The sequence below is a fragment of the Sciurus vulgaris genome, assembly GCF_902686455.1.
Source record: "Sciurus vulgaris genome assembly, chromosome: 8".
Lineage (NCBI taxonomy): Eukaryota > Metazoa > Chordata > Mammalia > Rodentia > Sciuridae > Sciurus > Sciurus vulgaris.
The window spans coordinates 14872291-14896685 of NC_136468.1; the positions used below are offsets into that span (position 1 = coordinate 14872291).

Sequence of the window (24395 nt, forward strand, 5' to 3'; positions counted from 1 at the left end):
AGCTTAGGAAAAACAAAACTAAACAGAACCTGTGAGTTTTTTTGAGGGGAAGAACTTTGTCAGTTTTGTTCAGTTCAGCTCTCAGATCAAGTCTGAGCACAAGTAAGGATTTGGTAAATATTGACTGAATGAAAGTATATAGTTAGGTATTTAAAAGATAGTTGTTGAAGAACTATAGAAAACAGTCATACACAAAAAATATTTTACAATGATACAGTGCCACTTTAATTAGTCAAATTAATAAACTGAGTATTTAATTCACTTGTTATTTTAGTTCATTAATTACTTTGTGCCAGACAGCGAATCTCACGTGATTCTCAGATCAACTCAATGAAGTTTGTATCATTCGAAGGATGATAGGAATATGTCAGAAAACTGACACTTGAGGGCTGAGTAACTTGCCCAATTTGCATATCTAAGTGACAGAAGCAGTAATTCTGATTTTAAAGCCTGTGTTCTTAGCTAATACATTGGACAATAAGTCTTCACAACCACTCTGAGAGTTAGATATGATAATTCCATTTTGTAGATGAAGTTTGTTTGGAAAGGTTATGCAACTTGCCTAGGGGCACACTGCTTAAGTGGAAGATCTGGGATTTGGATTCAGACATTCTGACTCCAGAGTTCATGCTTGTAACCACTGTGCTGTTGGAGCCTCCCCATTTAGTAACGTAACGTATAATGTACAGCCACCTCTTTTTGTGAGGTTTTTAACCACAGTTGTTCATAGTTTTTCTGTTCATTTTACGACTTCTGACATCTTCACTGATTTTTTGCTGATGGTTTTCAATGTGGTTTATTATCTTAATTCTGATAAGTACCTTAGGCTTGCTATTCCTGGAAAATAAAACATTACTTTACCAGGTTCTTTCATTCTTATTTTCTCTTTTCTTTTAGTGATTTTTAAATTAGATTTTTCCTCTGCCCTGGAGTTTGAACCTAGTGGTACACTACCACTGAGCTATATCCCCAGCCCCTTTGATTTTTTTATTTCAAAGACAGTCTTGCTAAGTTGCTAAAGATGGCCTTGAACTTGTGATCCTCCTGCCTCAGCATCCCAGGTAGGTGGGACTACAGGCAAGGGCCACCATAACTATTTTTGAATTAGAATTTTAATAAACTTGCTTGTATTATTTCAGTCTCTTTATAAACCTCAGTTGTTTGAATCAATAGTCTTCAGACTTTATTTTGTGCCCTATTAGCAAAAAGAATTTGAACACATTATTTCCACTCCATATTTGTTTTGTGTCTACCACTATATAAAATCATGATCATTCATTATAAAATTTGAACATCCTTATTAGCATATTTTTAAAAACTAAACAAAAAATGAGTTTAAAATTGTGATTTGGGGTTCATCTTTAGGTTGGTATGTCGTCATAATGTACTCTTAGGGCATGGGTCATCATTACAATACTAGATACAAGTCCATATTTTAAATAATCTGGGTAATTTTTTTTTTCAAACAAGACAGTTTCTTGTCAGATATGATTAGATCAAGGTTTCTCAGTCTTGACACTATTGATGTTTTGAGCTGGGTAATTCTTGGTTGTGGAGAATGGTCATGTGTATTGGAGGATGTTTAGTAGGTTCTGTGACTTCTACCCACTAGGTGCTGGTAGTATTCTTTGAATAGAGACATCAGAACAGTGGATTGCAATGCAGTGGCCAAAGCTGTGGTCTACAGTATAAGTACAACATACTCTTTAAGTATGGGGTGTTGGCTGGCCATGTATTAGTAATACATTCATCTAGAAAATTAACAAAAAGAAATCCTTTTCATATTTAATATTTGTAAATGTACAGCCTTTGGGCTCTAAGGACTTCCAGGTATCTTTGGGGCAAAATCACCCCTGACTGAGAACTACTGAATTAGTTGTGTGTTGTGAATTTTTATCCTGCATCATGGTCGACAAACAGCTTGTACTAGAAACAGGCAAAGCTTAGGCTTTGATTTTTTTTCTGGCAGCAATAGTATTATCTTCAATACTAATCCTTATTTAATAATAGGAATTATTTTAAGTCACTGCCATTCTATAAGGTTTTGGTAAAACTCAATATAATCAATACATACTTAATTCAGTCTGTGGGAGTCAGAGTGTGCTCACAGTAAGACTAATGTGCAAGAGGAGAGTGACACTGTCAAGTGCTGTACTGTATGGAACACCCAGTCTTCAGTGTGCTTCTTGACCATATGGGACATGCTCCTCTGATAATCAGCCCCAAGGGAAGATGCCTGTGTAAATATTAAAAGCTGATTTTTTTCCCTTAATTTTCTAGGTGAATGCATTACTAAATAATCTAACCAGCCAACACCCCCAATAAAGCGTGCTCTCAGTAGTGTATTTATTTTGTAGACCACAGCTTTGACTATTGCACCATGTTATTTCAGCAGTAGTATTCAAAAGGAAAAATAGTCAAGTGTGATGGTGCACGCCTGTAATCCCAGCAACATGAGACTGGGGCAGTATGTTTAAGGCCAGCTCCACAGTTTAGCAAGAACCTAAGCAATTTAGTGAGAACCTGTTTCAAAATAAAAAAATCTATAGGGCCAGGAATGTGGCTCAGGGGTTAAGCACACTTGGGTTCAATCCCCAGTACTAAGAAGAAAAAAAAAGAAAGGGAAAAATAGTTTAAGCTTTCTGAATTGACCTCCACCTAATCAGTTTATCAGGTTAACTGATGTTCTCCATTTAAAAAAAAATTTGCTGCAAATTAGGTGTTAATTCATATTTAAAGGAAGATACTTGGAATGAATGCTCATTTTATAGTTTCAAGTTAACAAAATGTTTAAGGAACTGGGGGTGTAGCTCAGTGATAGAGTGCTTACCTAGCAAGTGTGAGGCACTGGGTTCAATCCTCAGCACCACGTAAAAAAAAATAAAATAAAATAAATCGTGTCCATCTACAACTAAAAAAAAAAAAAATTTAAAAATTTAAGGTACAGGCTTGCCATTTCTTTATGATTTTCTAACTTAAATGATATTTTCAGTTAACCAATCACCAGACAAAATTACATTGATTAAAGGGACTTCTTTTGCATTCATATCAATGTTGGAATTGTCATGATTTACTTTGGAGTTAGAATGGTAGTTTCTTTCACCAACCTATTTATCTGGTCATCTAAATTCAGAGCTGAATTATTACACCATAAGTTTTCAGTTCCTCTTTTGGAATGGTCATTTACTCTCAGAATCTTGACTTTCTCCTTGCTACCTTACAGAAGAGTATTAGATATATCAGCAGCTCAGACTCTGATTACTTCTTGGCTAGAATTGTAGCATGCTTTTCATGAGACTCCCTGCCTCAAGTGCCTCTCTGACTTGTTGGTTAACCTAACCATATTGCCAGAGTAAACATCATGTCTAAGATCAAAAGCCATTTATGACAATAAAAACTGCATTTAAAAATTTTACTATGTGATTTGCTTAGAGTGATCTCTGCAATCAGATGTCTATTAATCATTATCAAGATATATATACACATGTGTGTGCACACGTACACACACACATTCTAAATTGTGATATATGCCAAGAAAATATATGGAGTGCTGTGAGAATTTAATGAGGATTTAATATAGAAGAAGTGTGAGGAAAGTTCCTCTGAGGAAGTGAGATTTAAACTCTGAATGAAGGAACTGCTCTTTGTTTGGAAAAGTGTAGAGCATAGAATGTTCCAGGCTTCCTCCTGGAATAAAATGTGTGAATTTGTGGTTACTGAAGCAAAAGGTAGGCAAGGATAAGCTCTTGTAGGACCTTGATTTCTATACTATGAAGTTTAAGTTTTATTCTGATTGGGAAGGATGTAAGCAATGGAAGTGATAGAGTCAGATATGTGTTTCAGGGATTTCGCTCTGGAGAATGGATGAGAATTGAATAGGAATAGTACAAAAAAGTTGGGGAATCAGGATGCCTTTGTAAGTAGCACTAGTTCAGAAAGAGCATAATAGTTTTTACTAGAGTAATGACAGTAAACAAGGTAACTCAAGAAGTGATTAACACATCAAAAACTCATCATGATAAACTTGTAAAGTGTGAACAGAATAACATTTGGAATAAAACTTACTCAAGTCTGCCTAATAAATAGTGTTGTAAGGAATTAAAACACGTGGTATTGACCATTTATTTGGTCCTTGTCTCCAAAGTAAAATCTAAACTCCATTGAAGGTTTTTCAGCCAAAATTTATTTATCTTTTCCTAAACTCTTACCTATGCTCTAGCCAAACTAAACTTTTGAACTTAGTTTTCATGGACATACACCATGCCTTGATGCCCCTAATAATTGTTTCCTATGACAGTCAATCTGATAACCAAAAAAGATAGTAAATAACTAATAGGTAGTATATGTAGTATGAACAAACTGGACAAAATGATTAGAGGTGTGTGTGTGTGTGCGTGTGTTTATATTTGTTAAGTCTGAGGAAAAACAAATTGGTTTAGCGTCAGTATTTTGCTTGTGAAAATTAAAGACCTATAGTATATGAACCATAGGTCTTGGCTTATTTCTAAAATATGTGTAAAGTTATGTAATACTCATGAATAGATGACAGTGTCGAAAATTCTGCTTAAGTGGTTAAAGTAGTATGACATAAAGTGGTCTACCAAAAATCACAAAACTTCCTGTAAGAATCAGGCTTACATATTTCTGATATATGAATATTAGTTTAGAAAGATTCCTTATAATCTGGTTTATTTTAAAAAGTGAATTTCAGTAGTTAAAACAGATTTTATCTTGAAATTTAGTTAATATAGCTATAATTATTATACAGTTTTAATTATATAAATTCTTCACCTGTTTAATCCTTGATTTTGAAATGGGCAAAACTGTTAGAGTGTCTACACTTCCCTGTAGTTATGTGGCTTTATACACAATTTAAACAGTTATAATTAGCTTCTTATAAGAAGGTACCCCCCTTTATTTTTTTAACCAAAGCATACACAGTAAAGAATAACTTCCACCCTGATAGACCTCTAACCTTATTTCCCATGTATAACCACTAGTCATGATTTCTGTATGTCATTTCTGAATTTTTTTGTACACAGCCAAGTGTTCAAAGACTTTTAAACTGACAGAGTGGAGTCATTTTAAAGTGTATGATAGTACAGTTTAAGTTAATTGTATACACAGAAAATTTTGGGTGATACTGCCCTTTTATGTTTTGTTTTTTTACCTACATCTAATGAGGTGTTGAAGTTTGGATAATCAGAGATAGGCAGAAAAGTGAATCAGGTCATTTAAGATGTTTTACTTTATAATTTTAAAATTGTATAAATTTTGGCTGCATCAGTTATATAAATTGTATTGATTTAAAGTTGTTCATAATAGTTTCGTGTCTTAAATTTAATCTTTTTTTTTTTTTTTTTTTTTTGGCTGAGTCCATAGGGTGCTTTATTCTCCACAGAATGGTACATGTTAAGGTGTGTGGGACTTGAGCCAATGTCCCCATATGTACAGAACTGAATAAAGTGGGTCTCTGAGCAGAAGTCTAATTTGCCTTGATGTGAAAGGGTGATGGGTAAGATATTATAACCAGAGATGTGTTCAGTCCTGTGCTGGTTCTGTCGTGGAATGTAGAGAGATGAGGCAGCTCTCAGTGTGGTCATTTCTAAGCAGGAGATGCCTGCCAGGCTTGCAGGGCTTTCTTTACCACATCTTCCCACTGGGCATCCGATATCTCCCAAGCCCAGGCAGGAATTCCTGGTTCAGGCAGGCTTACTCCAGCCATTGTTGTTTTTGCCAACTCTCTGTGTTCTGGGTCCATGGGAATAGAGCTGTGCTGTTGAATCCAATAGCTCCCTCCTCATTTTCATCCTCACTCTCTAACGGTGGGTCTGGCAAATGAAGCCCCAGGGCCTGGATCCAATCCTGGATGTCAGCAACTACATCTTCTCCATCCCCCACTGGTGCAAGCTCCATCTCCTTTTGTTCTGGATCTTGGTTTAGGGGCTGTAGGAGTAGCCAGCCAGGCCTGCTCCTGTTTCTTCCTGCTCTTCTTTAGGCTCTTCACTGCTCCAATCCCTAGTGCCTTCTGTAGGGCTCTGATGTGGCCCCAGTTCTTCAGTCTGATTGGAGAAGATACTCTCAGGGCCAATGGTGTCTCCCCCTAGAACTACTATGGCCATCCTGACAGGGGGCCTCTCAGCCCACCTTAAATTTAATCTTCATGTGCAATTATTTTACCTTTTTGATTATTAATGTTGTCTTACCTTTTGTTTTCTTTTCTTCCCTCCCTCCCATCTTTCCTTTTTCTTCCTTTTCTCTTTCCCTTTCTTTCCCTTTTTTTCTTTTTTTTTTTGCTGTGAGTGTAACCCAGGGCTTTGTATATGCTAGGCAAGTACTCCTACCCCAGCCCTAGAGATGTCTTTTTAATAAAGGTTTTTAACTATGTGTTGAGTTTCCTTAGTAGTTATAGGACCATTCATATTATTTGTTCCACCTTCTGAGGACTTTATGTACGTGTTTTTGATTTTTGATAAATTTATTCATTTTTTTCCCCCAGGGTTTTGAATTTATATTCACTGAATTTTTTATAACATTCTCTTTTTATTAACCTTTAAATGTCAGCCAGGGGCCTGTGGTTTATTCTTTGATTATTAACATTGGGAATTTGTATACTTTTTTTAATCAGTCTTGCTAAATAATTATAAATTTTGTTTTCAAAGAACAGCTTTTGTTTTATTAATAGCATTCTTTTTCATTGATTTCTGCTCTTTATTATTTCTGTCTTGCTTTTTTTGGGTTCTTCTTCATATTTTCTCAGGTGGATTTGAGGTCATTTTCACCCCAATAATGGTATAAAGTTAGTGAGGCTTTTTGTTTGTTTCCAACATGGGATCTTGCTCTGTTGCCCAGGCTGATCTCTAACTCATGGGCTTGAGTGATCATCCCGCCTCAGCTTCCTGAATCACTGAGACTACAGGTGTGTGCCACTGTGCCTGGCTTAATGGTATAAAGTTTATTGTAATCACTCCTTTAATTTCATCCCACAGATGCCTATGTTCTTTGGATTGCATTTCTTTTTCTTCTTCCTCCTCCTCTCCTTCCTCTTCCTCTTGTTCTCCTCTTCCTCCTCTTTTTCTTCATGTTCTTGGTTTTTCTTAGATGCCTAGAGGTCATAGTGAAGGTTAAAAATGATCAGTGTTGAAAGCTAGAGTGGACTTCATCAATACTTAACCCATTCTCTCTTGGCCTCCTAAAAATAGGTCACTTATAAGAACCTAAATTGAGCACAAATAGCCCATTTATGGTAACTTCTTAAAGTCTCTGGAGAAAGTGGGTATTGAATACAGGAATCTGTGGATTTGTGGAAGAATTAGGCAGTCTTCACTTTAGAGAATATGGGTACCATGTGACTTGTGCTCCTTATGGTAGTCCAAACTTACTATGAATAATCCTCTCCCTGGCCATTCTGTCCAGACAGAACTCCCAAGGCTGATTACCTTTTTCCTCCAAATTTAGACCAGATACAAATATTTGGGGGCAAAGACAGGAACTCTTGAAATTGTGATTTGTATGTATGACAACTCTGTAAGAGACTTTGTTTAAAAATAGAAGGAAAAGGCAGTGATTTTGACTTATATCTTACTAGGAAAGGAAAAGGTGGAAAAAAACATTTTTAAAGAAAACTAAGAAAGCTTTGCTAGAATTGATCTGACTAGTGAATGACAGAGTGAGTCATTTTAGGTTCATAGTAAAGCCTAGGAATGCTCTTTGTACTTCTCTCCTCTCTTTTTTGCTTTTGCTATATTCAGGAAAGCCAAACTGACTGCAGACTACTTGAATAATAGAGTAAAACTTTTTCTCTGGTTACCTAAGTCAAAAGGGTTGTAAGGACTTTAGATGCCAAAATTACCTGGAACCTGAGAGCTGTGTGTTATACTGCAGGTAGGGCCTTTTACTGTTAGTTATGAAAAGATAAGAACTATTACAAATAGTCTATATTAATATTAATCATTAGATTTTAGTTTTAGCATATAATTTAAATTGTTAAAAGTCTGTTTATTTTTTATTTATTTTTCAACATTTATTTTATCTTATTTCATTTTTTTGAGATAAGGCTGTCTCTATGTTGCCCAGGCTGGCCCTGAACCTGGAATTCAAGCCATTCTACTTTCTCTTTCCTCTGCCTCTCCAGTAGCTGGGACCATAGACATGTACTTATCTTTTTTTTTTTTTTTTTTTTTTTTTTTTTTTTTTTTTTTTTTTTTTTTTTTTTTTTTTTTTTTTTTTTTAGTGGCACAAATTTTTATTTTATTTATTTAGTTCTTTATTTTTATCTTTTAATTTTTTACAGACTGCATTTTGATTCATTATACACAAATGGGGTACATAATTTCGTTTCTATGGTAGTATACCATGTAGATTCATACTATTCATGTAATCATGCATGTACATAGGTTAATGATGTCTGTATCATTCCACCATTTTTCATATCCCCCCTCATTTTCTTCTACATATTCTAAAGTTCCCCCATTATTCTCTCATTCCTCACCCCTACCCCCATTATATATCATCCTCCACTTATCAGGGAAAACATTCGGCCTTTGGTTTTTTGGGCTTGGCTTATTTCACTTATGATATTCTCCAATTCCATCCATTTATTTGCAAATGCCATAATATTATTATTCTTTGTGGCTGAATAATATTCCATTGTGTATATATACCACAGTTTCTTTATCCATTTATCTGTTGAAGGGCATCTAGGTTGGTTCCACAATCTAGCTATTGTGAACTGAGCTGTTATAAACATTGATGTGGCTGTGTTACTGTAGTTTGCTGATTTTAGGTCCTTTGGTTATAAATGGAGGAGTGGGATAACTGGGTCAAAAGGCGGGTCCATTCCAAGTTTTCTTAGGATTCTCCATATTGCTTTCCAGAGTGGCTGCACCAATTTGCAGCTCCATCAGCAATGTAAAAGTGTGCCTTTTTCCCCACATCCACGCCAACATCTGTTATTGTTTGTGTTCTAGATAAAAGCCATTCTAATTGGAGTAAGATGAAATCTTAGGTTGTTTTAATTTGCATTTCTCTAATTACTAGAGATGTTGAACACTTTTTCATATATTTATTAATTGCCTGTATGTCTTCTTCTGTAAAGTATCTGTCCAGTTCCTTGGCCCATTTATTAATTGGGTTCTTTGTATTTTTGGTGTAAAGTTTTGTAAGTTACTGTCATAACTTTTCTTTGTAACAGATGTGTAATCTTTATTATAGAATGTCATCTAAATACTTGGCATCTGGTATTTTCTTCTGCTTTCCTGACAAGACAAAAACTTTTGATTATATCTCTTTTAATCTGTACTGAGATGTCACCACCTCAGATTTACATACAGTAATAATTGCTATTCCCTTCTCCAACCCTGTTTCTCCTTTTTAAATTTGTTCTAATTAGTTATACATGACAGTAGAATGCATTTTGACACATTGCACACAAATGGAGCACAACTTCTCATTGCTCTGACTATATGTACATGATGCTGTCACACCAGTAGTTTAATCATACATGTATATAGGGTAATAATGTCTGTCTCATTCCACCATCCTTCCATTCCCATATCCCCTCCCCTTGCTCCACTTTGCCCAATCCAATGTTCCTTCATCTCCCCTGTACGCTCCCCACTCGCTACCACCACCCTTATGGATCAGCATTCGCTTATCAGAGAAAGCATTTGGCCTTTGGTTTTGGGGGGTTGGCTTATTTCACTTAGCATGATACTCTCCACCTCCATCCATTTACCTGCAAATGCCATAATTTCATTTTTCTTTAAGGCTGAGTTATCCCATTGTGTATATGTACCACATTTTCTTTATCCATTCATCTGTTAAAGGGCATCTAGGTTGGTTCCACAATCTGTCAATTGTGAATTCAGCTGCTGTAAACATTGATGTGACTGTGTCATTGTAGTATTCTGATTTTAAGTCTTTTGGGTATAAACTGAGGGGTGGAATTCCTTTCTCTTTTTCTTTTCAATACCAGGATTGAACTCAGGGGCGCTTAACCACCAACCCACATCCCCAGCCTCTCCCCCCTTTATTTTTGGACAGGACCTTTCTAAGCTCCTGAGACTGTCTTTGAATTTTCAGTCTTCCTGTTTCAGCCTTCCTAGCTGCTAGGGTTACAGATATGCACCACCAGACCCAGCTTCCTTTCTCTTTTGATTGAATATATTTCAGTGTCATGTATTAAATATACAAAGTTTTGGTGAAAGTTACTGTGTTATAATTTTGACTTCCCGGGGCTGGGGAGATAGCTCAGCTGGTAGAGTGCTTGCCTCAAGCAAGCACAAGGCCCTGAGTTCAATCCCCAGTATTTTAATTATACTTAATAACTTGATGATGGATATTTGGATTTTGTTTCAATGCAGAATCATTATTTTTCTGAAGGCGTTTTAATGTGGCAGTTAATCTTGACAGTAATAGCAACAGTGTATTTAACAGTTGAATAATGACATCATGAATATCCTTAATCAAGTTGTATGTGTGCTGACAATAACAACTATATCATGCACACTGCCTGGACAACAGCAGTTTTAACATGTGATCAACTGGATTCAAAGCTGTTATTATGGGGAGGGGTCTCCAATAGTTTTTTCTTAACTTGCAAATTTGTATCTCCAGCCAGACCTCTTAATTCCAGATTTGTGTATCTAGCTCCCCTTATTATGCTTCTGATTGTTTAATAGGCCTCTTAGGATGTTTAAAATAAAATTCCTTATTATACATCCTGTGTCCTTACCCCCCAACCCTAGTGCTGCTTCTACATTAGTTTGATCTGGGGCTCTTGCATTCTTGATTTATGCAGATTAAAAAGTGTAAAATGAAAAATGACTCCTTTCTATAATGCCCCGCATCCACCTCATCAGCAAATTCTACGGTCTCCACTTTTATAATATACCCAATATCTGACACTTCTTACCATTTCTGCCACTGTCAGTCTAGTTAGTAAAAAGGCTTTCACTTGGTTTCTTGGCATCTCCCCTTCTCCCACTATGGTCCCTTTCCATATAGCAGCTAGAGTAATGCTTTTGAAAACATGTGGTCATGTCATTTTCTCTTTTAAAAATATGACTTTATATATAGAGATTGGTCACATATCATATAAATCACCATGTAAAATATCCAGTTCAAAGGCTTTTAGTATATTCACAGAGTTGTACAACAGCCATCACCAAAATTAATGTTAGAATATTTTCCTCTCTCCAAAAAGAAACCCCAGATGCTTTTAACTGTCATCCCTTTTTATTCCCTTTTTTCCCCTCCATTCCTAGGCACCTACTAATCTAATTTCTGTCTCTATAGATTTCCCTATTCTGGGCATTTTATATAAGTGGAATCATACAATACACGATTCTTTGTGACTAGCTTCTTTTACCTTAGTAGCAAGGTTTGTTCATGTTAATATTTATCAATATTTTGTTTCTTTGTATTGCCGAATAAAATTCTATTGACTGAATACATTATATTTTATGTATTCATTAACTGATAAACATTTTTCAGTTAACTATTCACATTTTGGCTATTACATGTAGTACTGTTATGAATATTCATGTACAAGTATTTGTGTGTTCTTTTGTGTGTTTATGTTCCTCCAACACAATGTATTTTTGTTGTGTAACAAATTACTGTAAAGCATAGTACTTAAAACAACCACTATTTTAAGTCTAATAAACAGGCCTTTGTGTGTTGTGCTTAACCTTGGTTGGACTCAGTCACTTATCAGTGACCAGTTGGTTCTAGGTATCCAGCTGTTGTAGGATTGCCTTAGTGGCACAGCTTGGTTCTAGTAGACTATCCTGGGTATATTCTTTTACAGAGGCAAAAGAGCAAGCAAGTTAATTTGTTCAAGATGGCAAGAAGAAATGCATATGTCCTTTTTAAGCCTTGCTGGGTCATGGTTATTAATATCATGTTGTAAGATAACATAAGAGTAAGTCACTTGGAGAAGCCCAGAATCAGAGGGGAAGGGACTGCTAAGTTACAGGTGTACCTATGGGGAAGCCATTGATTGAGGTCATTTACACATTCAGTCTGTCACATGGACACCAAACCAGTTTTGCTCCTACCCTAATTCCTGTTGCATATTTTTCTCCTTTATTTGGACTCATTTCCTCTTCCTTACCCACATGATGAACTTGATCCCTTTCCTTCACATCTTTGTTCATACATCTTATCAATGAGACCCTCAAATTTGACTGTACTACAGAATTAAAAGCCACTGTCCCCTCCTGCTCATCAGCTATTTTCATTTGTTTGTTTTCTCTTAACTTATAACCATCTAACATATGTTGTTTGTTTAGTTCTTATCTTACCTCAATTAGAATGTGCACTTCATGAGGTCAGGCACTTTACTTTAGTTGCAGTGTCTTCATTACCTAGAACCTTGGCACTCATTATTTCTCGAGTGAAGGAATGAATCTACACAGATCCACTTTTACCTGAATGCTTAGTATTTTAAAGTTCTAACCTGCCTTCAATAGTCTAGTACGCTCTTGGTCAGTGTTTTAGTCAACTTTTTCGCTGCTGTGACTAAAAGGATCTGACCAACACAATTGTAGAAGAGGAAGAGTTTATTTGAGGGCTCATGGTTTCAGAAGTTTCAATCCACAGACAGCTGGCTCCATTACTCAGTGTTCGGGGTGAGATGAACATGATGACAGAAGAGTGTGGCAGAGGGAAGCAGTGCACATCATCAGAAAGCAGAGAGAAATTCCACTCTCCAGTTACAAAATACATTATATCCCATAGCCAGGCCCCAATTCCACCTCCTCCAACCACACCCTACCCCTTCAGTTAATCCTAAAGGGATTAATTCACTGATTGGGTTAAGACTCTTAGAACCCAATCATTTCTTTGAACTTTCCTGCATTGTTTCACATGCGAGCTTTTGGGGGATACCTCAAAACCATAACAGCATACCTAATGAAATATTTCTTCTGCTTTTCATAAATGTTCATAGAGGCTGGTGCAATATAAGAGTAATTCTAAGTTGTCTAACATGGTTCAAGTCTTTTTTAATCCCTGTTTACTCATCTGTGAAATAGGGTTAAGTATCCCAAACCTCATTGAGTTGTTGGGAGGAGCTGAATGAATTAATATAGACAGAGTATATGGTGCAAAGTAAGCATTACAATACGATTGGTACAACAGGAGCTGCATAATATTCCTAGCACCCACACTAGAACAGTGAGAGATTATGACAGGTAGTATATGGCACAAGCTGGAGAAAGCTTGTATTAATGGAAGAATCTTTGAAAAACTGATAAAGTCTTTGAAAACTGTTTTTTTTTTTTAAAGGGTTTTGAAAAGCACATTAAGCAAGTCAAAGAGTTGATATTTTTTGTCGAACATATAGTAACATTTTGTCTTTAAAATATTCAAATACTATGAAATGCTCTCCACTGTAGTTTATTTTAGTGTTTACAAAAAAATAAACTAATGAATATACATTTAAAACTCCATCTCTCTTAAGAGTTCTAGAAATACCATTCTAGATGGATGGAGAAGAGGCAATTCATTACTTATGCTGTTTGCGTTTTGGGATGTTAAGGCTTAATTTTCTCATGGTACCCTAATTAAGAAAGAACAAATACAACATCTTGACTAAAGTGGCTTCTACTTTTCTGGCTTACCTGTAGCCTGTTACAGTACTTCTGTGTGTGACCTCAATAGAATCCTCTTGAATGTGATTTCATGAATTTCCTCTGAGCATAATTAAAATATGGAATTTTTATAGAAAAATAAAGAATATTTCCATGTAGCCAGCACTTACAAACTACCTGCTTCATGCTAGACAGTGTCCCTTGATACTAGAAATAAAATAGTGATCAACATGGTATAAATAGATCCCAACTTCCCAGAACTCAGTCCTAATTGACTGTTATGCCCCAGTTATTTATTTGTGATGATGTTTTCCCACAGAACTTTAGTTTTGTAATAGTAAGATGTACCCTGGATGGTGTCTCAGAGTTTGGGAAAACTGAGAGTAACTTGGGAAAGGTGGCTACAGTGAGAGAATATGACAGGGAGTTGTACCAAAGGCAAGAACTGTGCATTGCTAAGATGTGTAAAAGTATTTGCAGTTGTCGTGAACTTGAACTGCTTTTATTGTTTCACTTGTAAGTGTCTATGTTTTCATTCAGTTTAACCCCTCCAGATACAGTTCCATTCATTTCAATTCTATGTATGTGACAAAATTTGATCTGTAATAAAGGCTCTTTTGAATAATACCATTGAGCAGTTGTTGAATTTTAAAAATTAGGTAGATTTAGTCAATGACTGTGTGAACAGTTCATGACAATATGGACATTACCAATTTGTACTTATTTTTCTTCCAGGATCTTTGAAACTTGGAATTCACTTGTGCTTAATTAGCCAGGAGGAGAAAAAAAAAAAAAAAAAAAGTGATTTTCCCCTGAATCCTGGAGATTGAACCCAGGGTCTTGGGCATAAAAGGCAAACCACTCTACCACTTAGCACTGTCCCCAGTCTAGAAAAATTCTTGATCCTTTTATTCAGTTTTAGATCATTTTAGGTGAATTTCAAAATTTAAAATTACTTTTATTTTCTTTCTTTTATTTCTCTCTTCACCTAGCCAAAGGAATTGTGAAACTAGAGTCAACAAACTCCTAAATCCTCAACTTCTTTCCTAACCCTTAAAAATGTTCTGGCCTCATATTACAGCCCCACTTCTTCATGGCCCACCTTTCAGATTATAAAAATTACTAATACCTTTGACTCTAATTCTTCTTCTCTTTCATTTTGTAGGACTGTCAAAATACTAGCTATCCACAGTCTCTGCCTGCACACAGGCAGTTGAACGTACTGCTTTAAATTTATGCCAGAAACCTCAATAGGGCATCACAATGTCTGTCAGTGCAGCTGCTTCTTTGCTTCCCCCGTGTAGAGTGTGTTTCCACTCCCTGCAGACCTTCCATAGTTCTTGCTGTCATCTGTGGACTTCACTTCCAACCTACTGAGAAATCATGCAGCTGCGGTCATCTTTTCACCACCGGTTCTACAAATCTATCCACTTGGTCCTCATATTCTATCTTCATTTCACTTGTTATCAAAGACCATTCTTAACAGTCTGACTCCTCTACTTATGACTCAGATTTCATCTCTTGCAACTGTCTCTAAGGCTTTTTCCCTGAAGTTAACAACTCTTTCACATCACTTTCTCCTACTCCACTGGATTTTCCCTTCAGCCACAAATGTGCTGTTATCTTGCAGCCCTTATCTGTTTGCAAATGTATGTACATATGAATGGCCACAGCCTTCCTAGGTGTCTCCTAGCCACTATCTCCTGTTCCCATTTTCCCACTCTTAACCATGAAATTTTATTCACTCAATAGTTTTCATCTACCTCGGTGTCTGTTTCTTCTCAGCTGTTTTTGGCGTCTCTGTTCTCCACCCATCTTACTAATGTTGGTGGGTTCTTACATGCTGAGTCTGCTTCATCTACACTCCCTTGAAGATATGCTTATTGATATGTTGGTGACACCCAAATGTGTCTCTAGCCTCATCTCTCTTCCTGAGTTCCAAACTCACATAGCCAGTTACCTCCTGGGTCATTTAATCAACCTCTCATGTTGGTGATATATGTTTGATTTCTTTCCCTCATGAAACCACTGCCCACCCCTGTTATTCACACCAGAGTTTCAGTCAACCTTGATCCCTTATTATTTTCCCTCACCACTACTCCATGTCTAATGTACTAGTGTTTTTTTTTTTTTTTTTTTTTTTTTTTTTTTTTTTTTTTTTTTTGTCTACCTTTAAAACATAATCTCAGATTCACCAGTTTTTCTCTCTACATTAGACCAAGCAGTCATCTCAGTCAGTCTCAATTGGTCATCCCTGCATTCACTCTTGCCCCCATTATAATCCAATCTCCTCTAGAGTGATATTTAGATATACCATAATATATATTCTGCTTTGGATTTTTATTGTTTAGAATTAAATCCTGATGCCATCATTTACCAGTTGTGTGACCTTGAGCAAGATATTTAACACCTCTGTAACCCAATATTCTCAACTATAAAATGGGGATAATAATAAAAATAAACTATAAATCATTAGGTTGTTATGCAAACCTGCTTTTGAAACTTTAGATTCTGATTGCACTTAGTTTAAAATTCAAACTGTTTATCATTGCTTTCAAGGTTGTTCCATTGCCTGCACTATGATCTGATTTTTCTGAATCCCCTTTTATGACCCCTCTCCTTTTACTTACCATACATTCTATACTATAACTTTAACCACTGTCTTTAACTTTCTACTTTGTAACATGGCTTTTTTGAGTAGGGTATGTTTTCATTTTTGGATGAATTTATTCACATCCTTTTTTGTGCTTGTATGTATGTAAAGACTGCTTTTTTAGTGTTATTTTCACCTAGTGAATTATTGCTTTATCTTTATCAGTTCTGGGACTAGCAACCTACTCTATTTCTCAACTTCATGGTTGATAGAATTCCTAGAAGTAGAATTGCTAGGACAAAAGTTAGAAATGTTCTCAGGTCTGTGATTTCTACTGAGGTACATTGAACCATTACATGTCTAAAAGTTGTCATTTGCTCTCATGAGTGATTGGTAGTTTGCTTGAACATAAAATTTCCACACTGAAAATCATTGTTTGGTTAAGGCAGTGAAGGCATTAGTCCACTAATTAATGGAGGGGGGCGTGTTTTGGCTTTTTTTTTTTTTTTTTTTTTTTTTTTTTTTTTTTGGATAGTGCCAGGGTCTTACACATGCTAGGCAAGCACTACCGCTTAGCTAAACTCCCAGACAGCCTTTGTCTTTTAAAAACAGATTTATTGGTATATAATTCACATGCAATGCAATGTAGTTGTTTAATATATTCTCAGAGTTGTGCAGCTATCACCACCGTCCATTATAGAATGTTTTTTATCATTCCAAAAAGAAACTCCTGGACTTACTAGTAATCCCTATTGTAACCAGCCTCCTAGCTTAAGTCAGCAAATATTCTCTGTCTTCATTATCTTTCATGTTGCTGAAGAAAAGTCTGATGACAAGTTAATTGTAAGAATTTTATGGGACGCTTTTGGGGATTTTCTTTCAGTTTTGAATTTCTAAAAGTTAATCATGGAAACTAGGGTTTATCCTGATACATAGTCTTTTTAATTCCTAATACATAAGTCTTTTTAACTCAACATTCTTACTCTCTCCTGAACTCTTTTAGTAGAAGATAGGTGTTTTTCTTTGGCCCCAAATACTTTTAGGATCACCTTTATTTCTTCATTTACTTTATTTTGAATCTCCACGTGCATTCTTAACATCTCAGCTTTCTTTGAATCATCCATCTCTTTACTCCTCCCCTTTCTTTTTTTCTCTGTTAACTGGGAATTTTCTTTATCTTATAAATCATTACCATGATCATCAATATTCATTCTATTATTTATCCCTTATTATTGTAAAATGTGTTTTCAATAATAATTTTTTTTCTTTTTGCCCAGTTATTCTATTTACTTATGATGATCTTTTTCTTAGATTTTTCAGGCAAGTCTTCTGACTTGCCTGTTAACATTCACAAATAAACAATAAATTGATCATAGTAGAGAACTTTGCAGTTATGTATTTCTAAGCTTCTTTTCTAAATGGGAGATCTGATTGTGGTTTCTCTACAGGTGTTATGCTCACTGATTGCCTTTCCTCTAGGGTGCAAGGATTATAGCAGGCATGTTTAGGGCCACCTAAAAGAAAGAACAGTTTAGTATGTTTTATTTCTGGAAGGAGCTCAGTTTAACACCTCAATTCCTTCCCTCTGTCACTTCCTCCCTCCCTCCTTTCTTCAAGTGTACAGAGAAAAGTGTAGGGAATAATATACCATGTACCCCATTATTCAGCTTTCTTGAACCATGTATTTTACATATTTGCTTTATATTTTTCTGAACAAATTTTAAAAACTACAGACACAGATAAAGCACCTTATAGGCTTATCTTTATTGTGTTGCACTAAATTCATTTGGGGAAATTTGACAACAGTATGATATTGAATCTTTCTGTAAAAGAACATTTATGTAGGTCTTCACCAAGTGAAGGGGGACATGTGTGCACCTGCTTGTCATTTGCTGTAAATGTGAAGTAAGGTTTAGTGAGAGGCTGGGGGAATAACTCAGTAGTAGGCACTTGCCTAACATACACAAGGCCCTACATTCAATCCTGGCACCACCAAATAATGATAGAAATGGTGATGGTGATGATGATACTGATGTTGATGACATTGTTATTGTTTAGTGAAGAGAAATAAAGGTGTACCAGGGCACACACAATCTCCTGAGATCTGTTATCCCCATAATGATGTGTGCTTAGGCCAGACATAACCAGAATAAATGTATTATGGAAAGGACTCCTATGTAATATTTGGGGCTTATCAGATGGCTTTATTAGAAAAGGGAAGCTTCCTTCCTGAGTTCTATGACCATAATCAGTCTTTTTTCTTCTATTAAGCAAACAGACTTGCTGAGCCAGCTTCCTGATTGGCTACCAAAAGAGGGAGGTCATCTGACTTTGTCTCTTCTGAGTCGTCTTTTATGCACTTACATTATTTTGTTTCTTTTACCACAAAAGTCTTAGCAATTTTTTGATAGATTTTTCCTCCTGGATTTTTATAGTTTCTGTTGCTATCATGAAAAGTATTTCCTTTTAAAATTGACTTTGGCTAATACATTAGAGCATTTGTGTTCTTAATCTTATATCCAGCAACTTTACTAATATTTTCCATTAGTTTTTATAGTTACAGTTATTAGCCCCAATCATTTATAAAATTTCTGTAGATTTCTGTTTTAGTCAGCTTTTTCACTCCTGTAACTAAAGGATCTGACCAGAACAATTTTAGGAGGAAAGTTTATTTGAGGGTTCATGGTTTCAGATCTTAGTCCACAGAAGGCCGACTTGATTTAAATCGTCAGGGCTCTAGGTGAGGCTGAAAAGTGTGGCAGAAGAAAGCAGCTCACATGGTGATCAGGAAACAGGGAGAGACCCACTCTGCAGATACAAAATACATACCTGGTAGCCACCCCCACCCCTGCCCCATGAACCACTCCTCCAGCCACAAACCTCTAGCTATCACCCACTTAATCCCATCAGGGAATCAGTTTACTGATTAGGTTAAGGCCAAGACCCAATCATTTCTCTTCAACCTTTTTTGCATTACCTCACATGAGAGATTTTAGGGAATGAATACCTTACATCCAAACCATAGCAGTTGCATATATCCTACAAATATTCCTATGATATGTTTATACACCTTGTCCCATGGCATTAGCTCTAAACTCTTATCTGTAATAGCAAAGACACCTTTATCATCTCTGATTATTCACTGTGACATTTTGCTGTTTCTTTTCTTTTTTTTTTTGGTAAACAAATGGGATACATGTTGTTTCAGTTTGTACATGGAGTGACAGCATACCATTTGCATATTCATATATTTACATGGAGTCATGATGTTTGATTCATTCCGTTATTTTTTTCCTCCCTCCCCACCCCTCCCAACTCTCTTTTCCCTCTATACAGTCCCTCCTTCCTCCATTCTTGTCCCCTTCCCACCCCCCATTAAGTGTCATCATCCACTTATCAGTGAGATCATTCCTCTTTTGGATTTTTGAGATTGGCTTATCTCACTTAGCATGATATTCTCCACCTTGTTGTCATCTCAGAAATTATATAGCTTGTATATTCATTGTTTCACGTATTCCTTTAAATCTAACAATGAAAGTAATTACATATGCACATTTAAATTTTTGTTTAGCCTATGTAAATCTATTTTATATTTCTAGTAGAGAAAAATATCAGTTATCTTGCACCATTTTTTAAATTATTATAATAGCAAAATATGCTTCTTTTTATTCTCCCTTAACTCAACATTACTTTACCTTTTATCAAGAAAATTATAATTGATTTGTGTTGTATTACATGAATTACATTTGAGGACTTCTTCCTTTGTGATGAACGCATCTATAAATGAATTTTTATTTACTTTAATGAGATACTAAATTTGATGATTTCTCCTCTAGGAAGAACTTTTTTTTTTGGCCTGGCGTGAGTGTGTGTGTGTGTGCGTGTGTTTGTGTTTGTTTGACAGTTATGGTCACTGGTCACTGGTGTGTTTTAAAGAAAGGAACTGGAGGTATGGGTGTTGTACGTGGAGTAGCAGAGCATCAGCCCCGCTGGACTTTATTTCCACATACCACATACCACTTTATTTCCTCAGCCTTTATCACCACATACCACAACTCTTGTTAAGTACTCTGTTTCAACTATCAATCAACTGGGATCAATGGACTGGGGTACATTCTCTATTTTAAGTATGCTCAAGAACTTTGCATTGCACTATGGCTTCTGGACTGCATGCTTTTCTGACTTGGTCATTACCTTAATTCACATGCATGAACAAAATCACATTTCATCATTATTTAGATATACCTGCACATTGTTCTGAGAGTTAGGTTTGTAGACTGCAATGTTGAAGCAATTTTTATTTTATTTCTTTGAAAACATTTCCTTAGATATTTTGGATTTTTGTTCTTACTATGTCAACTTGTAAAAATCATTTGTTTTTTTTCACTTCATATATGTTTTTGCCTAGAAGTCTGACTGCAATATATTTTTGCTCACATAAATTTAGTAGACACAGACATAGAATTTTAAATTGTTTTTTCTTATCATTTATATTTTAATGACAAGATTATTTTCTAAGAAAAATGTTTAATTCTTAGTTTTGGCTTTCAATCTTGTTTTTCTACCTATCCATTTCACCTTTTCTCTTTATCCCATTATACTTCAAATTTGTGAACACAGATGGTTTATTCACTTTTTTTTACTGACTTGATCAACTGCAGTTCCATTGATTGTTGCTGTTGCCCTAAATACCAGCTAGTTTTTTCAATGGCACATTCAGAGTTTTATTTTTCTTACATACCTGCAGAGTGTTTCCACTGCCTTCTTCCTCTATTTACAACTCATTCCTACTTCCTAGACAGTGGAGAGAGCTTCCCCCAGTGGATTTCCTCAGGGGGAGCTCACCAGGGCCAACTGGGGAAAGTGTTGGCGTTTTGCTAGCAAATATGGCTTTCTAAATTAATATCAACATTCTAGTGCTAAAACTCTTTGTCAGTTAACCGTGCATAATTAAAAAAAAAAAAAGTTCATGAAATATCAAATGTTGGGCTTTATTAAAAAAGAATGATCTGGAAAATTTGAAATATAGAACTTTTCAAAATACCACAGAAATCCAAAACCGAAATGAAAAATTCTTTTTTAAAATTTATTTTTATTGTAAACAAATGGATACATGTTTTTCTCTGTACAAAAAGCAAAGTCATACCATTTGTGTAATCATACATTTACATAGGGTAATGTTTGATCAATTCTGTTACTTTTTCCCTTCCCCCCACCACTCCCACCCCTCTTTTCCCTCTATACAGTCCCTCCTTCCTCCATTCTTGTCCACTCCCCCCATTATGTGTCATCATCCGCTTATCACTGCGATCATTCTCCCTTTAGATTTTGAGATCAGCTTTTCTCACTTAGCAACATATTCTCCAATTTCATCCATTTGCCTGCAAATGCCATAATTTTATTATTCTTTATGGCTGAGTAATATTCCATTGTATAAATATGCCACAGTTTATTTATCCATTCATCAATTTAAGGGCAACTAGGTTGGTTCCACAATCTGGTTATGGTGAATTGAGCAGCATTGAACATTGATGTGGCTACATCTCTATAGTATGCAGATTTTAATTCCTTTGGTTATAGGCTGAGGAGTGGGATAGCTGGGTCAAATGGTGGTTCCATTTCAAGTTTTCTGAGGAATCTCCACACTGCTTTCCAGATTGGCTACACAAATTTGCAACCCCACTGGAACGGTATGAGTGTACCTTTCCCCCCATATCCTCACCAACACCTATTGTTGCTTGTATTCTTGATAATCACCATTCTAATTGGGTGAGAGGAATCTTACTGTAGTTTTGATTTGCATTTCTCTTATTACTATAGATGTTGAACATTTTTTCATATATCTGTTGATTGCTTGTACATCTTCTTCTGTGAAGTGTCTGTTCATTTCCTTAGCCCATTTGTTGATTGGATTATTTGTATTCTTCGTGTAGAGTTTTTTGAGTTCTTTATATATTCTGGAAATTAGTGCTCTATCTAAAGTATGAGTGGCAAAGATAGTCTCCCACTCTGTAGGCTCTCTCTTCGCATTGCTGATAGTTTCCTTTGCTGAGAGAAAGCTATTTAGTTTGAATCTATCCCAGTTATTGATTCTTGCTTTTATTTCTTGTGCTAATGGGAGTCCTGTTAAGGAAGTCTGATCCTAAGCCAACAAGGTGAAGATTTGGACCTACTTTTTCTTCTATAAGATGCAGGGTCTCTGGTCTGATTTCAAGGCCCTTGATCCATTGTGAGTTGAGTTTTGTGCAGGGTGAGAGATAGGGGTTTAGTTTCATTCTGTTACATATGGATTTCCAGTTTTCCCAGCACCATTTGTTGAAGAGGCTATCTTTTCTCCATTGCATATTTTTGGCACCTTTGTCTAGTATGAGAAAATTGTATTTATTTGGGTTTGTGTCCGTGTCCTCTATTCTGTACCATTGATCTACCTGTCTATTTTGGTGCCAATACCATGCCATTTTTGTTACTATTGCTTTGTAGTATAGTTGAACTTCTGGTATTGCGATACCTCCTGTTTCATTCTTCCTGCTAAGGATTGCTTTAGCTATTCTGGGTTTCTTATTCTTCCAGATGAATTTCATGATTGCTTGCTCTATTTCTGTGAGGTATGTCATTGGGATTTTAATTGGAATTGCATTGAATCTGTATAGCACTTTTGGTAGTATGGCCATTTTGACAATATTAATTCTGCCTATCTAAGAACATGGGAGATCTTTCCATCTTCTAAGGTCTTCCTTAATTTCTTTCTTCAATGTTTTGTAGTTTTCATTGTAGAGATCTTTTATCTCTTTAGTTAGATTGATACCCAATTTTTTTATTTTTTTTGAGGCTATTGCAAATGGAGTTGTTTTACTCATTTCCCTTTCAGCTGTTTCGTTGCTTGCATATAAAAATGCTGTAGATTTATGCGTGTTGATTTTATAGCCTGCTATTTTGCTGAATTCATTGATGAGGTCTAGAAGTTTTCTGGAGGAGGTTTTTGGATCCTCTAAATATAGAATCATGTTATCCGCAGATAGTGACAGCTTAAGTTCCTCTTTTCCTATTCGTATCCCTGCTGTTTCTTGTAGATATATCCTTTATTAATTTATAAGATCCCTAATTCTAATGTTCTAAGAATTTTTTATGAATTTAATGTTGACATTTTCAAAGGTATATTCAAATAGTTATTGATTTCCAAATTATATGGGAATATCTGTCTGATAACAATTTTTTAAAATATTTATGAAACTTGCTTTGTGGCCTAGAATGTGGCCACTATGTAGATGTAAGAGAAAGAATAACAAAACTTGATCAGTTCAATAGAAACCAGAAAAGTAGGAAAAAGCACATAATTAGATGGTAGAATTAAATGAACTATAAAAATGTAAGTGAACTCAGTTCTCTGGTTAAAGTACAGTTACATCTGCTTAAAACAAAACAAGCTAACAAGAAAGTCTAGTTATGATCCATTTATAAGAGATACAATAGGTGAAAGTAAAGGATGAGAAAATGCATACCAGGCAAACAGGGGTGAAAACTCTATGCAGATTAGTATCACGTAAATTAGACATAAAGAGAAAAGCATTATTGTGGAGAAAAGATCACTACTCAACATTAAAGGATAAAGAAAGAAAAGGTTTAGGGGAAAAACTCAAATTTCTAGTAAAGTTAAAGTGTAATGAACACTCATGGAAACATTACCTACCCCGTTGTAATGATTGTTATTTAATGTTTTGCCATGTTCGTGTCTCCCAAGAGAAAAGAAATTACTTCATCTAACCAAAATATCATCATATCTAGGAAAATAAAAGTTCTGTAATCTTACATCTACTATATTTTCAAATTTTTGAAGTTATTGTCTCCAGAATGTCCTTTAAGGCCATCCTCCATTCCTATACTAAGGTCTACTTTTCATGCAAGCCCAGAATTAGTTGCTGTCTTTTAGTAGTTACTTTTTCCCTACTTCGTTGTTTATTTGTTTGCAGTGCAGAGGCTTATGCTCAGGGCCTTGCATGTGCTGTTTTGTTTCCCCATGCCATGATTTATTAAAGATTCAAACACAGTTGTCCTGCAGTGTCCCATATTTTGTATTTGTCTGATTATATGGTTTTGACTTTTGAAGAGAAAGTGTATGTTCTACATTCCATATTTGTCCCATTATTACAGTGTCGTGTTTTTAGCATATTTCTGTATCCCCCGTATTTCTTCTAAATTAGAAACTA

The 24395-nt window shown here is 35.6% G+C and overlaps 1 protein-coding gene, 1 long non-coding RNA gene and 1 pseudogene across 7 annotated transcripts in view; 1 reads left to right on the forward strand and 2 right to left on the reverse strand.

Moving 5' to 3' along the window:
* The window catches only part of BRAF (B-Raf proto-oncogene, serine/threonine kinase), a 181606-nt gene that overhangs the window by 40179 nt on the left and 117032 nt on the right, over positions 1-24395 (forward strand). The gene's annotated exons all lie outside the window — the stretch shown is intronic.
* Positions 2937-6180, reverse strand: LOC306667922 (male-enhanced antigen 1-like; annotated as a pseudogene). The gene has a single exon. The product of its transcript is annotated as a male-enhanced antigen 1-like (transcript).
* Positions 8158-16704, reverse strand: LOC306667501. Its single transcript, XR_013765580.1, has 2 exons — positions 15714-16704; positions 8158-8264 (listed from the first exon to the last, which is right to left on the reverse strand). It is a non-coding gene; the product is annotated as an uncharacterized lncRNA (long non-coding RNA).